This window comes from Hylobates moloch, unplaced genomic scaffold (assembly GCF_009828535.3).
Source record: "Hylobates moloch isolate HMO894 unplaced genomic scaffold, HMol_V3 SCAFFOLD_1, whole genome shotgun sequence".
NCBI lineage: Eukaryota > Metazoa > Chordata > Mammalia > Primates > Hylobatidae > Hylobates > Hylobates moloch.
Genome location: NW_026652276.1, coordinates 77,126,882 through 77,142,178, shown reverse-complemented (window position 1 = coordinate 77,142,178; position 15,297 = coordinate 77,126,882). Strand labels below are relative to the sequence as shown.

The window sequence follows — 15,297 nt, the reverse complement described above, 5'->3', positions numbered from 1 at the left end:
TTTCAGGTAGGTGAGGCATTGATTAACTCTATTTTTCTAAATCCAAAGCAAGACTTTTTACTTTAGCTGAGGTCATCTGCAGACATTTTCCACAGTTTGGAGCTATTTTTTGAAATATCTTGCATCTCTGCTTTTCTCTCCATATTTCTTTTCTCCACTCCCTTCCTCTCTCCCAGCTGCAGGGATTCGTCCTCTAAAAGAGTGGAGGTGGGAGGGAACAAGGAATGGAAGCAAAGCAGGGAGCATGAGCTAGAGAATGCCAGGATCTGGCTTTTGTTATTGGTTGGCTGCCGCCTGATGGATAGACGAGGGAGGAGTGTACTCTCTTCAGTGTGTTCTGACGGAGCCGAAGTACAGAAACCATATTTACAGGTAAGAGCAAAAAATAAAAAAAAAAAAGAAAATTCTTTTTTTATTTAAAAGAGAATGCTTCTCAATTTTTACGGAAACAATTTTATGAGAGGAAAATTATTCTGAGGACGTTTTCCGAAAGTGTGTCCCTTTTATTACTTGAGGAAGCTTTGCAATGAGCTTGCTGTTCTTTCTCTCTGCAAAATCCTTAGCTGATTAAAAACAAAACAAAACAATCACCAGAGGCATGTCTTATCCTAAATAACTTTCTATGCAAGTGTCACTGAGGCCAAATTAATAGATAAAATGAATCATCATGTGTCTCTTTAAAAATGTTTAATTCAAGCTTGTTACTAGGAATCGCAGGAAGGATGAGAAAACCTCGGTAAATTCCACAGGTCCTGAGAAAATGGAGCTTTCTGTGAATATACAATATAAAATTTCATGTGATGGCTTTTAATACTGACAATACAGTAAAAGGCTTAGGAAAACTATTTTTGCAGGTCATAGGCTCTTTTAGCACTAATTTAGAATGAATGATTTGTGTGCATTTAAGCCCTTTTATTTAACTTACTTCTCTTGATAAATCTCATGTTGTTCAATAGTTGCATTATTTTATTCAGTAAACTTTAAGCTTATGTGATAATTAAACAATGATTTGTCTCTATTTGTTAACTTACATGGAGCCATTTTTATTTTAAAGCACAGAAACCTAATTTTGAAGGATTAAACATTGCTGTAAAAAATAGCATCTTAACAGTCACGTTTCCTTGGTAGTTTAATTTATCAATCAAACACATCTAGATAAGAATTCCATCAGAGCATTTATATTGTTGATAGTATCTCTAGGCAATTTTTTTTAACAATTTTACTAGGTGCTTGTATCTCCTAATATGGTCTTTTATATTGCCTTAGGGAAAATAGCTACAAGTTCTAAGTATGTAGAATAAATAACACACTTATAGTAAAAACATACAAAAAAATTGAACTCTCAGTCACTTAATTCTTTATTTTAATTCATAAATATAGGTCATTTAACGATGGTAGAACCTCATTAAAATTGAGCTTTCAAGAATTATGACTGACTTGAGTACACTGGCCATCAATTAATACCTGTTGATTATAATAATAAAATAAAAGTCTTTCAATGAGGTAAATAATTTGTTCATACATATTTTAATACCTTTTTGAATGAATTAAAACTAATAGGAATGACTATATAATTTCTAAATATTTTTTGCTATTGTTTTTCTTTTTGTTTATTGTTTTTCAAATTTTTTTATTTATTGTACTTTTTTTGTTTGAGAGAGAGATTGTGTCTTTGAATAAACAGACACAAATATAATAGTTCTTGTAAAATTAAAATAAGAGTGAGAAAATTGCTGAATATTAGTATGAATTATCTAAATGAATTGAGAATTACCTTAAATTTCCTAAATGTACTAAATATAGTTAATAACATGTTTATATGGTTAAGTGTCATAATGAACTAAGTAAATATTCTGGTATGGTTTATTTTGAACCATTTCTGGATTTCAAAAATTATTACATAATACTGAAATTTTGGCATGTTTCTAATTATTGATGGATCTTTCCAATTTTGTTTTTTTAAGCAAAACAATGGTTGAAATTAATCCACCCCTCACCCCAAGATTGAAATTCAAGGTGATCTATAAGACCAGATATTCATCTCCTAAAATGTATTAGAGGAAATAAATCAATGCAGCTATATTTTTTAGAAATTATAAATTCTGAGTAAAGCTACCTCCAGGAATGAAGGGGAATTGATGAAAATTAGAGAGCAGAGTTCCACATGGTTTTAAATTATTCTGTTTCCTTGGAAACCAGCTGCTGCAGATGCATTTTGCTTTCTTTGGCTAAAAATATCACCCTTTTAATAATCACTAAGGGAGAGGACTGAATAAAACCAGAGTATATTGTTGCTGCTTTTTATAATTTCCTTAATGGTTCACATATTTTGGATGAACAGTAGATAAACCCTTTCTCAATCAGCATTTCCTATCAGCCACTGGCAGACGTCTGCAAGTCTTATAAAAATGAGACAACTGGGATAGCTTTTACTGCAGAGTCCACAGGAAGAGATAGAGAGAGAGAGAGAGAATGTGTGCTGGAGTGGCGACAAGAGAGAAAAAAAAGCATGAAAGAAAACAGTTAAGAGGTTACTGTCCAAGTGAAGGATGAAACAAAGCAAATGAAAACCATGTAAGGGTTTCAGTGAGAAATGGGAAGGCATCACCATTTTTTTTTCCTTTGGTACAAACATTTTTAAGATTTAAATGTAGGTTGTTAAAGGAGCTCACTATATACAACTTTGTCCCCTTTTCACAACACTCTTTCCTTTTTCTCTTTCTGTTTGCAGTGGTTTGCAATATACTGAATAATACAATAAATTAAGAAGTATTTTTTAATGTATCAATCACTTTAATCATAAAAAGAAAAGCTTGATATATGTCCAGGCTATGGATAGTGAGGAGCATTCAATACACATTTTGACATTAGAATGAGAATTTTTTAAACTTAATGTCCAAACCATGTTTCATTAATGCAGTTATTTCCTTATCTTTGTAATCTATTTAATATGTATAAAAATTACACATTCCAACAACCTAAAAGCTATTTGTGTTAATGTTAAGGTAATTAATGTAAAATTTAATATAAATTACTGTAAATGCACACATATCCTTTTTGCTTTATTTGAAACATTTTTGCTTTCTTTGAGAATAAATGTTACTTTTATGTAGCTTTTCTCTATACAAAAAAAATCACAATTATCATCATATTCTACCCTAGGCAATTCCTTAATTTAAAACATTTTTATTATGAAATTACATGCTTCAAAGTCAGCACTGTCATCCCATACACCATTTTTTTCAAATCTCTCAGCTATTTCTTAAGAGGAAAAATCATCATAAAGCTGTTACAGCTTTCCTATTATTTTTATTATAATTCAGATGAGATTCCTAACTCTATTTTCTCTTTACAACTCATTTAAATATTTGCGACATATCATACTTTATTTTCATAATATTAACCTTAGTCTATTAGATTCAATGTTAGCAATGTAGCAAATAAAGCACCACATGCTTAAACTACGTGTTAAAATATTTAATATGTAGCCAACATATTATTTAAAGTTAAATTAATTTGGCATGTCAGTATGTTATTTTCAAAAAAAGCTAGGAAGGTGGGAAGTATTTTGTTTTTATCAATTAACATGAGCAAAATACTTCAGTGACAGCACTTTCAGCATAAACACTGATGACATTAAAAAGCAAGCTAACAGCAAATCAGATAGACTAGTAAATGGATTATGTGACCTGTGTAGACAACCCCTATTTAAGGCACAACCAAAATTATCAGTGCTTGCCAAGATCCTGAAGAGAATGCATTTCATCTCAACTACAGATAATTTAAAAATACAGTTTGTTAGTCATTTCTACTTACTGCTTCATGCTTCTTTCTTTGCTAAAAGTAGCTTGCCAGAATTGTGGGTGGGTTTTCATGGCCTCTTAAAGTCTCACAAAATATATTAAAGAAAACAAAATACTTAATTACTTCCCCTATAATTTAAGTAGAAACTTTACATCTGTAATGGAAATACGCTAGTTTGGCAAATAACCTCTTATTGCTGGAAATGGAGGGGTGGGATTTACAAGAAATGGAAATAACACGAGAGTAAGAAAGCTTGGGTCAGATTTCATAATGTTCAAGTTGTGCTACATACATAAAGTAACACAGTCAAATAAAAAATTACATTAATATTTGTACTATAGTACATCACAACTCAAAGGTATTATTCATCAGATGTTATTTTTGACTAATATATTTAATACCTGATAGTTTAATACAGGGCTTATACAGATATTAAAAGGGGGTTGGTTCAAAGCAGCATTACTGCTTTTTGATTAAGATTTTGTATGAAGAAGCAAGGAATGGATTTATCAAGCTAATTGTCACATTTGGATATTTCACATATCTCAATGAATCAGTTGGGCAGATCATTTGATTTCTCTGTCAATTACTTAGATTTCGGTTATTATAATGGTCTAAATTATTTGAGCTGAAAACGGTTGAATGTGCATGCCCTGAGAAAACACTCAATATAACTTTTAAGGTATTTAATTCAAGATTATAATGATCTAGATAAATATCGGTGCTATTTCTAAGAATTAGGTATAGTAAGGAAATCACTTTGATACAAGATCAACTTCATGATCAACTTCATGATCTCATATCATGGCCTGAAAAGTAGATAAGCATGCATGTGTCTTATTTTCAATAAGCTCTTACACTTTACTTACATCAAGAGCTTAATATATTATTTTCCAATACCACAAAGGGTGGTGCACACAACACATTTCTCCTTATCTCCTGACTTGTGCACATTCATAAAAATGACATTATTTTAAACAAAAATCACCAACACTATCAAATGTAGTTTTTAAATTTATATATATTTTTAATTTTATCTTCTTATTTTATTTTATTTTATTTTATTTTATTTTATTTTATTTTATTATTTTATATTTTAGAGATAGGGCTTTGCTATGTTGCCAGGCTTGAGTGCAGCAGGCTATTCACAGGCAAGATTATAGTGTACTGCAGCCTCAAACTCCTGGGCTCCAATGATTATTCTGCTGCAGCCTCCCAAGTGGCTGGGGGATTGCAGGCTTATGCCACTGTGCCTGGCAAAAGTAATTTTTATGCAAATGTTTATGTCTTTAAACAATATTTACTATAAATTCCTTGGCCAATACTCATTTAATTCATGTACTACCTTTTCATATTTTAGTCTTCTATTGCCCTAGAAACATGGGACTGCCCTATAGAGAGAATTTCTTCCTGGATTCTTCATTTTATGTATGACAAAATTAAGGCACAGAGAGGACAATGATCATATTTAGTGGGAAACTAAGTATTTGCTTATGCAAAATTACAACAGCCAGACACTATGTGTTTGTATTAAATATTAGATGTAGTGCATTAAACACTGGATGAAAGAAAAGCAGAACTTAGAAAGGCTTTGCATGGAGGTGAAAAAGCATGGTGTGGCCAGATGGCCTCTGATGCATAACAACACAGGGTTTTTAGAGTTGCATAGAACTCTCCACTTCAGACCTGCCCCTGATATCCAGTGAGCCTAGTGGCTTTGACCTACTATCACAGTCTCCTTGACTTTTTTAGCTTGCTGTCATGGTCAAAGTGCATTTCAGCTTTGTTTTCTAGCAAATGTGGATACAGTTAGTTGCTGTCATGTTGTGGATATATCACAATATATTTAATAATGAAACAAATAGTTTCCTAAACAGGAATCTTGAATGTATTTACAAAGATTTTCATTTGCTTTCCTCTCCTCAGGTTAGGCTAGCCATGAAAAATCAATATTTGTCATCAATCATTACCCACGTAATACTGGTTGTGATGGTGTCAGCATTTTAAAGCAGAAAGATTCTGGAAAAGGGTTTCAAAAGTGATTTAAAAAAAGACATCTTTGTTCCGTCTAATCAAAATTCCCTTCTCGTTGCTCATGAAACTCATACTTAAAATTTTAAATGATTTGCCCCCTGTACATCCAAATCAGTAAGGGCCCCAAGGGGCTGCTCTCATGCTGCCCACTGAAGTTACCTAGAGCTGACTATTAAATGGAAAACTGATCTTGGGGATGCCATTATAATCTATTTTCAGAGATCTTCCCACAACATACAGGCAGGGCCAAGGAGAGAAGCCGTGGGCCTGGCCTGTGCTCCCTGCCAGAGCTTCTTGGTGTGTGGTCATTACAGCCACTGTGTGATCTCTCAGTACCCTTTTACTCACTATCTAAATTATCGTTCTTGATGACAAGGAGTTTCCTTCATCTCTGCATCAATGCCTAATACAATGCCTGATACACAGTTTGTGCCCCCAGATTGTTTTGCCGACTGAATAATTAAGCAAATTGTCTTGTCAGATAGTCATCTAGCCTCCTCTCAATGGCAGACACTCCTTACATTCTAAGACAGTCTCTTCCTTCCATGTTCTTCTCTGTTAATGCATTCAATGTGACAATGTCCATGTCACCTAAATGTCATTAAGCCATGCAAGGTTTTGTCTTGCAGACTCTTTATTGTCCAAATGCTATCTGTGCTCTCCTACATTAACGGGATTTTATCTGCATGTAGTTCCCATTTCATGCTTTCCTGCTCTGTTTCATTATAATACTGCTCGGTTTCTGATACACACACACAGATTATCATATACTAAATCAATGGGTTAATTGTAAATTAATGTAATTAACTGTAATTGTTATATTAATATATAATACAAGTGTTAATTAATGTTTGTGTAAGAAAATATAGTAGTATATATTTAACCAATCTGAGTGCTCTCATACATCCACTCTTAGTCAATGAATCCCCATTCTCTTGAGTTAAATTTGTTGAACAACATTTGATTAAAGTTAAAATTGTTCAGCAATATTTTTATGCTGCTCTGGGCACACTTTCTGCCATTTGTGTTCTGTTCTGGTGAACAATTCTAAGCCATAATGCCTGGTAAGTGACAATGCTGAATAAGCTACAAAGAAAACAAGTGTGCGTGCTTTCATGCTGTGTGTCACTGGGGTTTACTATGCCTCAGGGTAAAGGTAAGCAGATAATATGGGACTGGTAGAAGTCCTTTGATATAAATATCACCACAACTAGGTAAAAATGACCAAAAGAATAACGAATGAAATATGCTGATGAATTTAATCTGAAGGAAAAGGAGTGCTTACCAATGTACCATAAACGTGTTCATTTACATGGAGCTATACTGTGGTATACATATACCCCTTAAAGGTGTGATTCAGTCATGCGGGCAGCATGCCTATTTCTAGAAATGCATCGTTTGAGCTAATGGGGTACTGTGACTTCGGCTTATCTATCTATTCTTTAGGTAGTGCAGGATAATCATTGATGGGCTTCCTAACTTATTGACTTTGCAATCAAACAGGCATACCCTCTTATTGCCTGTGTAAGTTTGGACCAGTTACTTAAACTATCTGAGCCTTAGTTTTCTTATCCGTAAAATTCAGTTATCTACCTGGGTAGTATTGTGAAGATTGGCAGGTGTACATAGAGGACTTTTCAGTGCAGAATTTGGAGTATAGTAAGCCATTGTGTACAATTTTTAGTTGTTGTTGTCAGTCATGCTTTTCTGTTTACAAGCCAAGAATGGAAGGAGCAAAATAATCCTCAGTATTTGTAATGACTTCCTAAGTATTATTGCTTGCTAGTGGGTGAAAAAAAATCCCTTTTGATTGGCTAGATTTTCTATTTTTTTCATATTAACTACAATTAAATTGCTGGGCATCAGCTGGCAAATTTACTATTGTATGAGAAAGTGCAATTGTGAAAACAAATCCTAGAATTATTAAAGAAGAGCAAAGATAGGACCTTCAAAATATTAATATCAAGCATTTTCAAAATTGGGGGATAGTTCTCAGAAATATAATTGAAGATTTCATAAAAATATTCTATGATTAAATAAATTTAGGGAAACTTGGAGGATATTTAAATAATATCCATTCCTGTTAAGTCTTTTCTATGCTAACGTACACTAAGACTTTTAACAAAGGGTATGTAATATTAAGAAATTGTAGGCCAGGTGCAGTGGTTCATGCCTGTAATCCCAGCACTTTGGGAGGCCGAGGTAGGCAGATCACATGAGGTCAGAAGTTCGAGACCAGCCTGACCAACATGGTGAAATCTTGTCTCTACTAAAAATACAAATATAAATATGTGTATATATATATGTGTATATATATATATATATATATACACATATATATTAGCCAGGTGTGGTGGCAGGCACCTGTAATCCCAGCTACTCAGGAGGCTGAGGCAGGAGAATCACTTGAACCCGGGAGGCGGAGGTGACAATCAGCCAAGATCATGCATGCCACTGCAATCCAGCCTGGGCGACAGAGCCAGACTCCATCTCAAAAAAAAAAAAAAAAAATTGTAGGCCAGTAGGCCAGACATGGTGGCTCACACCTGTAATCCCAGCACTTTGGGAGGCCAAGGCAGGTGGATCACTTGAGGCCAGGAATTTGACACTAGCCTGGCCAACGTGGTGAAACCCTGTCGCTGCAAAAGATACAAAATTTAGCCAGGTGTGCTGATGAGTGCCTTTAGTCCCAGCTACCTAGGAGGCCAAGGCAGGAGAATTGCTTGAACTTGTGAGGTGGAGGTTGCAGTGAGCTGAGGTCACCTCTTGGCACTCCAGCCTGGGTGACAGAGTGAGACTCTGTCAGAAAGAAAGAAGAAAGAAAGAAAGAGAGAGGGAGGGAGGGAGGAAGGGAAGGAAGGAAGGGAGGGAGGGAGGGAGGGAGGGAGGAAAGAAAGAAAGGGAAAGAAAAGGAAAGAAAGGTTAAAAAAAAAGGACATTGTTAAACCTACTTCATCATAGACCCCTTCCCAACACAAAAGTCTCCTACTAAAATCTTGCAGATTGTATTTTGTATATGCAAGCTTCACTAAGCATTTTTAAGACAGATGTATATCTACTGTGTTATTAGAGAGCCTCTAACTCAAAGGCTGAAACGTGGTCTACATTTTATAATTTTCAAACTATAAAAATAGCTCCAGGCCGGGCGCAGTGGCTCACGCTTGTAATCCCAGCACTTTGGGAGGCCGAGGCGGGCGGATCACGAGGTCAGGAGATCAAGACCACGGTGAAACCTCGTCTCTACTAAAAATACAAAAAAAAAAAAAAATTAGCCAGGCGTGGTGGCGGGCGCCTGTAGTCCCAGCTACTCGGAGAGGCCGAGGCAGGAGAATGGCGTGAACCTGGGAGGCGGAGCTTGCAGTGAGCCGAGATTGCGCCACTGCACTCCAGCCTGGGCGACAGAACGAGACTCTGTCTCAAAAAAAAAAAAAAAAAAAGCTCCAATGTTTCTAATACAAAAACACTTCCAAAATTATTGAATTACGTATGTGTTCATTCTTCACCACAGTAATATATTCAATTTTTTAAAATTTTCACTCCTTTTCTCTCCCCCATGTTGTGCTCTTAAACTTCAAAAAAGCAGCACGTGTACATATGTTTAAAAATATTTGCTGTCCAAAGAAGTTTTACTTCCAAAAGCATGATTCCATTTTGTTTAAACTTCTTCTCCATGAGGAAAATCTGGAAACTACTCCTTTTCTCTCATGTTTTGTATTCTATTTACCTTACTTTTCTTCTTCAGAAGTACCTGGTTATTTATTGAACATTTCTTGAATCTTTAAATAAGATCCCATTCTTCAGTTGCTCACAGTCTATTAAGAAATTGAGTAGGAAACCTATGCCAAGTTTTATATAGAAGGGGTGTAGCACGACCTTAAAGAGCACAGTCTATGGAGTCAGGCAAGGTGAGTTTTAATTCCAGCTCAGTTACTTAATTGCATTTGTCAATGTATGTAGGTTACTTCCATCCTAAGCTTCATGTTGCTCCATGATAAAAAACAGAAGCATAATGCTTAATTCAGAATCATTGTAAGGGCAAACAAGATAACATGTTCCCAGAATTTAGTTTCTAACACCCAGTAAAAACTCAAGAACATTATTATCATCTGTTTATCCAAAAGCGAAGCTATTTATTAACTAAAACTAAACAGGACATTATGGACAATATGAAAAATATCCCAAAGAATTCTCATTAAACCCTGTGAAGGCACCTAGTTATAAAGAGTGTTCATAACCTACTTTTTCTGTAAAGATAATTGAAACATACCAAAAATCACAAATGAAATATGTCTTTTTTATAGCTGTTATGAATGTTTATAAACAATATTTATGTATATTTTACCAGGAAGAGGAAAATTAAGTAACGCAGGCACACACATACACACAGAGAAACACATTAAGAATAAAAAGAAAGTATGTGGGAGAAAAAATGTAATTCTAAGTATTCAAAAACAGGACAAAACGATATCAAGCAGTGAGATATCGAAAGTCATGAAAGTCCATGATGATAAAATTATGATTTCAAGTGCCCAAAAGCCTGGGTTTGAATTCTGGCTCTAAAACTACCTGTGTGACCTTGGCCCCATCACCTAACCCCTATATGCTTCAGTTTTTAATCTCTAAATGGTATTATTAATAATAATGCCTATCTTATATGGCTATGAAGATTAAATGAGTTGATATGTATTATACTAATTTTCTATTAACATGTAACAAATTCCCATAAACTTAACAACTTCAAACCACGTTTATTTATCAGCTTATATTACTGTAGGTTAGAAGTCCTGCATAGGCACTTTGGGAGGCCAAGGTGAGAGGTTTGCTCGAGCTCAGGAATTCAAGATGAGCCTGGGCAACATAGTGAGACCCCATCTCTACTAAAAATCAAAAAAATTAGTCAGGCTTGGTGGTACATGCCTATAGTCCTAGCTACTTGGAGACTGAGGCAGGAGGATCCCTTGAACCCATGAGATTGAGGCTGCACTGAGTCATGGTCATGCCACTGCACTCCAGCCTGGGTGAGAGATGAGACCAGTCTCAAAAAAAAAAAAAAAAAAAAAAAAGAGTCCAGCATGGTATGGCTAGGTTCTTTGTTCAGGGCCTCACAAGGCTAGAATAAAGGTGTCACTTGGCTGAACTCTTATCTGGTCACTCTGGGGAAAAATCTACTTCCAAGCTCATTCTTGTTTTTGGCAGAATTCTGCTCCTTGGGCTGATAGAACTGAGGTTTCTGTTTCCTGCTTCCTGTCAGCTGGGTGAAGGCTGCTCTCAGCTCCTGGAAGCTGCACACATGTGCTGTCATGTGACCCTTTCCTACTCCACATCAGCCAGAGAATCCCTCTCTCATCGAATCCCTCTCAACCTTAGTATCTGACCTCTAGACCTTGATTTCAAGGGCTCATGTGATTAGGTCAAGCCCACCTGCATAATCTCCCTATCTGGTTTGGGTCTTTAATTCATGTGCAAAATCCTTTTTGCTATGTAACATAAACATAGCAACATAAACATAACACAATCGCAGGAGTGGTAGCTCACAGTATTCACATGTCTAGGGTTATATGGGAACAGGGTGTATACATTACGTGGTAGGGAATTTTAAGGGCCACTTTAGAATCCTACCTAGTACATATATGAAGTGCTAGAACAGTGCTTGGCACACAGTAAGCACTATATGTGTGTTGACTATAATTATTATCTTGAGTAGCTGACAAATTCATAAACAGTTTTAGAAAATAGCAATATTTTTTGCCACAGTATTGGCAAGAGTGAAGTAATATCCCAATGCACCCTTAAAGAAATGTAAATTGGCAGAAACTTACTGGCAGAACCAAATTGGCAATGTATATGGAAGACTCAATATTTCCACTTCTAGGAATTCATCCTTAAAGGTATAATAAGAGATAAGAGATATGCACAAATATATATTATATATATATAATATATATAATATATAATACAAAATATATAATATAAAATGTATATAATATATATATTTATATATATATATAAATATAATGTTGGCTAGGTGCAGTGGCTCACACTTGTAATCCCCGCACTTTGAGAGGCTGAGGCAGGAAGATTGCTTGAGCCCAGGAATTCAAAACCAGTCTGGACAACATAGTGAGATCCTATGTCTATAAAAATATGAAAAAAATTTAAATAAAAAAGGAAATGCTAATTATACTGTGATTTATAGTAACAAATACTTAAAAATAAACCAAACATGTCCCTTTAGAGGTTTGGTTAAATATCATGGCCTCGTTATTCAATGAAATACAATATATTAGACACAAAACCCAAAATCAAATAAAAGCACATGGTATTGGAAAATATTGAATGAGAAGGTTATATGCTCATGTTATTAGTGGATAAACTGCAGGTGTAAAATTGCACATACTGAGTTAATCAATGCACACCTCTTCCTGCAGTGTGAGGTGGACTCTTGGCGAGCTACGGTCACTTGATGAGGGAGGGAATATACCATGACAAAGCCCCTGAGATTACTGTAGTTCAAACCAGACTGCTGGTGACTACTTAGGGAGCATCAGCCTCTTTCCTGGAGTGTGGGGTGGGCTTTGACAAGACAGGATCACTTAACAAGGGAGTCAATGTGTCCTGACACCAACTGATCACACCCACCCACCAAAACAGCCAGGGCATCCTCAACAGGAAGACTTTGCACCATCTTTTCTAGTTCTCTGTGCTGCCTCTGTTCATTCCTACCTCAAAGTGGAAACGGTGTGGTGTGAGCCCTCATTCCTGATTTATAGTTCTCCTTTATGCTAAACTGGCTAGATTACACACCCAGACAAGATTTTAGAGTATGATTTTTGTTTTTAGCTCTAATACAAGGCATCCTGGAATACAAAATATGTACCAGTGGGATAGGGAGTATGGAAATTAGAACACCTACAACGCACGTTCTGGCATTATGAAATAGCTACGTGGAGGCCATTATCCTAAGCAAACTAACACAGGAACAGAAAACCAAATACCGCATGTTCTCACTTACTAGTGGGAGCTAAATACTGAATACATATGGACACAAAGACGGGAGCAATAGATACTGGGGAGCGCTCGAGGAGACAGTGCAGAAAGGTGGACTGGAAGGCTACCAAGTGAGTACTATGCTCACTACCTTGGAGACTGGACCATGCGTACACCAAGCCCCCGCAACACACAATTTACACATGCAACAAACCTGCACATGTACTCCCTGAACCTAAAATAAACATAGAAGAAAACAATAAAATAAAGTAGCTACTATTAGCCCCATTTGACAGGTAAGAAAACTCAGACTGAGAGAAATTAAATAACTTGCTCAAGAGATCCTATTCAGGATTCACCACTTCCTAAATGGTGAAACTGGGTTTTGAAGCTCTAACCTCTCAGATCTTAAATTTAAGAGATGTGCCCTTTTTTTTTTTGTTTTTGAGATGCAGCCTTGCTCTGTTGCCCAGGCTGGAGTGCAGTGGAATGATCTTGAATCACTGCAACCTCCACCTCCTGTGTCCAAGCGATTCTTGTGCCTCAGCCTCCCAAGTACCTGGGACTACAGGCATGCCCCACTACACTGGGCCAGTTTTTGTATTTTTTGTAGAGACCAGGTTTCACCATGTTGTCCAGGCTGGTCTCAAACTAGTGACCTCAGGTGATCTGCCCGCCTTGGCCTCCCAAAATGCTAGGATTACAGGTGTGAGCCACCATGCCCAGTCAACAGATGTGCTTTTACCTGAGGGATACAGATATCACTACAAATTCGGATTGAAGCAATTCTTCCCATTTACCTTTCAACCCAAAGGGAGATATACCAAAATTCCTAGTTTTTGAAACTATCGTCTACCCATAGACGCTACAACCCAGGCCGGTTTCTTCCACCTCTTGCTTTTCTATGAGTAAACTGATAAAAATCAATGTTCTCATTTAGGAGTTTCCCTCCAGCCTTCTCAGAATTTTTCTCTCGTGTCTCCAAATATACTTTCACCTTATATTCCCAGGACTGTTCAATCTACATTCACTTTTATTCTGTATCCATCTTTACCTTCGAGAATCTGTCCCCATTCTTGTTCTAGGTTTTGCCAGTTAACCTCCTGTAATCAACCTAAGCCCATGATTATATCCAAGCTATTTATTAAGTGTCCTTGCAGTGGCAGGAGAGGGAGAGAGAACATACATATATGTGTGTGTGTATATATATATATATGTATATAAAAATATAGATATAAATAAATTATGTATATATAAATATATAATACAGTTGTGGAGGTTTGCTATTCAGTATACCTAGGCTCTGGGCAGGGCATTCAGGTGCCCTTGTCCATAATCATAAAATCTTAACCATTGGATGTAGTAGTCTGCAAAACTTGCCTGGTAACAACACACATTTAAGGCCCTTGCAGGGGATCCATCTGAGCTCTAAACTATCTGATTTTTAGAAAAATAACTTATATTTGTAGAAAAGTCAATGTAGTCAACATTCATTGCAGTTCTTCCTTCAAAATGGAGATTTTAGATTTTTACCTTTGTATTCTGTAAGTGATCTGTCCTGAGTCAGTAGCTAATACAGTTGTTTCTTGTAACAACAGCATAAAAATCAATAACTTACACTTTTCTACTGTTACTTTTAAATGCTAATAATCTCCTTATATTCTTTTAAGTCTCTAGGTTTGTATAAAATTACTAAACTGTCATTTTGAATATTTTATTTCAAACAGTGATTATTCTATGTCTTAATCTGTTCTGGTTACCACGACAAAATATCATAGACTGGGAGAATTATAAACCACAGAAATTTATTTCCCACAGTTCTGGAGGATGGAAGTCCAAGATCAAGGTGCTGATAGATACCATGTCTGGTGAGGGACTGTTTTCTAGACAGTCATGTTTCTGCTGTAACCTCATGTGGCAGGAAGGCAAGGGATCTCTTCTGGGGTCCCTTATAAGGGCACTAATCCGCCTTCATGACTTACTTATGTCCCCAAAGCTCCAGCCCCTAATAACACCACTTTGGGGGCTAGAATTTCAACATATGAATTTTAGGGAGACCCTAGCATTCTATTGAATAAATATTCAGACCATAGCATTCTACGGAATAAATACAGCAATTGTAACAATTCTTATCTTAGGAATGCTAGTAAGAAAATTGTATTTTATATATGTCTCAAAATGAATTATTGTATATGGAATCAGTAATAATGCAACAATTCCCATTAGAGCAATTTTATTTTATTTTATTATTTTTGAGACAGAGTCCCACTGTCACCCAGGCTATCTTGGCTCACTGCAGCCTCCACCTCTCAGGTTCAAGCAATTTTTCTAATGCCTCAGCCTCCCAAGTAGCTGGTATTACAGGCATGCGCCACCACATTCGGCTAAGTTTTGTATTTTTAGTAGAGATGGGGTTTCACCGTGTTGGCCAGGCTGGTCTCAAACTCCTGGCCTCCAGTGATCCACCTGCCT

General features: G+C 36.1%; 1 protein-coding gene across 2 annotated transcripts in view; it reads left to right on the top strand.

The window, feature by feature from the left end:
- The first annotated feature begins 341 nt into the window (after positions 1-341).
- Positions 342-15,297, top strand: part of CSRNP3 (cysteine and serine rich nuclear protein 3) — a 216,091-nt gene continuing 201,135 nt past the window's right edge. For both annotated transcript variants that reach the window (XM_032755537.2, XM_058441538.1), the window contains exon 1: positions 342-372. The gene's annotated coding sequence lies outside the window, so the exon portion shown is untranslated. The remainder of the gene's footprint in view (positions 373-15,297) is intronic.